The sequence below is a fragment of the Acomys russatus genome, chromosome 18 (assembly GCF_903995435.1).
Source record: "Acomys russatus chromosome 18, mAcoRus1.1, whole genome shotgun sequence".
In the NCBI taxonomy this organism is placed as follows: Eukaryota; Metazoa; Chordata; class Mammalia; order Rodentia; family Muridae; genus Acomys; species Acomys russatus.
In genome coordinates this window covers 11,883,321-11,885,718 of record NC_067154.1, presented here as the reverse complement: position 1 = coordinate 11,885,718, position 2,398 = coordinate 11,883,321, and the positions used below count along the sequence as shown (strand labels likewise).

The following is a 2,398-nucleotide window of genomic DNA, read 5'->3' as shown; positions in this document are numbered from 1 at the left end:
CTTCTGTCAAGGGACTTCATCACAATCTCACCATCAAAGAAATCAAGATACACCTCATCAATATTTCCATGATTCTAAATTCATTCAAGTGGGCAGTGAAGATTAAACTGCATCCTAATCGACCATCTAGTCCACACTCATTTTCCTGTTTTTCTCTGTTAAAGTCCTTCCTGTGTTAGCTTGCGTATGACTTTGCATTCTGCTTTGCTGAACGTCATACACAGGGTGAGCTACTGGAGGGAATGTGGCTAGAGATGGATCTTTCTCTAGCATTCTTCTTTTTTTTTTTTTTCAATTTGCCAAGCGGTGACTGTTTATTAACTGGCCAGATTACAAAAATACCATGGGCAACACCTTAGTTCATCCATCTAATAAGGCTGTTTATCTGGTCATTCTTGTTGCTCGACTTTCCATCTTCCACAAAGTGAATTGTCTTTTCCTTCATTTTCCCCTTTGGAGAAGACAGTTTGAGGGGCCACAGGAAGTTAGATCCTCCATGCAGATGAAGCCAAATTTACCAAGAGATCAAGCAATCAAGGAATTATCTGTCAAGGCAATTTGCTTCTTATTGGTTTTGCCATAGCCTCGCTTGTAGATGAGCTCATTTACAGACTCCAACTTGGGGTACCCCCACACAATGTACTGCTCCACAATCCTCAGCATGTTAATTGAAGCCTTGTTGAGCTTAACAAAGGAGCCATTGAGAGTTTGTCAAAGATGAAGAAGCTGCAATAGTTTGCGGACCTTTGGGCTTGCACCATTGATAACTCGGATTCTGATGACAAACACCAATTTTGGTTCTGCAGGCACATGGAAGTTTCCAGATTTCCTTGCCATCACAGGCATGCAAATATCAGTCCAGTACATTCACCTGCACTCCTTGTGATAGTGCTTGGCCTTGTCTAGATGAGTGTCCTCCTGGCCTTTCGCAGGGTCTTCAGGGCAAACTTCTTCCGAAGGTGCTTCATCTTCCACCCTGCAGAACTCCTTTGTTTTTTCTTAAGGGTTTCTGGCACAGCAGGAACCTTCTTTTTCCTCTCTGGTACAGCCTCCATGCTTCTAGCTGGAAGAAGAGGACTCACTCTAGCATTATCCTTACATGTTAGGAGTGATTTATTTCAGAGGGAGAAATATCCAGGGTGCCCATGCTCTTGGGGGTTGCTGACCTGGGAACCAGACTGAAGGTGGAAATATGAAGAGGCTTCTGGGGGCTAGATGAAAGCAGGGTGGCACGTAGAGGTAGTTGGATGGAGATATGCATGCCATCATCATTCAAAAGGCAAGGCCTTCAGTGCCTGAAGGGCAGCCTAGATGGGCCTGCCGCTCCTGGTAACTACAGTCCATGCCCTTCGCTACAAGTTCATTCATTATACTCCTCTCTTTCTTCAAGGAGGGCATTAATGTTTATATAATTAAAATTACCAATTAAAAAAGACCAAGGCTTTCCTACATACTGTCATTCACCATGTGGCACATGGTTAAGTATTAATATTTTTTGTTCTGAGCTTGTCAGTCTGTGCTGTCCAATAGGATAGCTGCTAGCAATAGGTGAGGGTTTATATTTAACCAAATTAAGATAAAATTACAATTTCAAAAATCTGGTTTTCTAGTCGCACATGAGTTGAATCTCAAACACTTAGTAACTAAGGGCTGCCCTATGCACAATTCAGATAAACAAAACACAATCTTTGCATCAAGTTTGACTGGAGAATATCTGTCTACAATGTCTGACTTCAAAACCTGACCCCACCACTTGCTATGTGTTCTTGGATTTAATTACTTAGTCTTTCAGTGTTTCATATCCATCAATTATAAAATCAGATTGCCATCATCAGCACCTGGTGAAATTGTCAGGTTCAGATAAGATAATTATGGTGGTTAGTTTTAATAGTCAATGTTATACAATCTAGAGTCACCTAGAGTTTCATTCAGTGAGGGACTGCTGGATCAGGCTGGCCTGTTGGCATGTCTGTGTGGGATTGCCTTGAATTCAATAGCTGGTGTGGGAAGACCCAGCCCACTGTGGGCAGCACCATCCTGTGAGTTTGGGTCTTGAAGTCTATAGAGTGGAGAAGACGAGCTAAGTAGTGAGTGTGCATGCATTCATTGTCTACTCTTGACTGTGGGTGTGATGTGACTGTCTTAAGCTCCTGGTCAGCTATGATGATCTCTTCCCTGGGGCTGTGAGCTCAAACAAACCCTTTTCCTGCTAAGTCGCTCTTTGTCAGAATATTCACATCACAGCAACAGACCTGAAACCAGGACACTAGTTCATGCAAAGTGAGTACTGTGGGAAATCACCCATCTTGAATCCCTTCTTCTAGTACCAATGCTGACTCTGGTAATGAGAATTAGGTACCTCTCCTCAGATACTCCTGAAAAGCAGGAGCAGAGATGA

At 42.9% G+C, this 2,398-nt stretch overlaps 1 pseudogene; it reads right to left on the bottom strand.

The window, feature by feature from the left end:
- Positions 1 to 355: 355 nt before the first annotated feature.
- LOC127202370 (60S ribosomal protein L7-like) lies at positions 356 to 1,055 on the bottom strand (annotated as a pseudogene).
- Between the last annotated feature and the right edge of the window lie 1,343 nt (positions 1,056 to 2,398).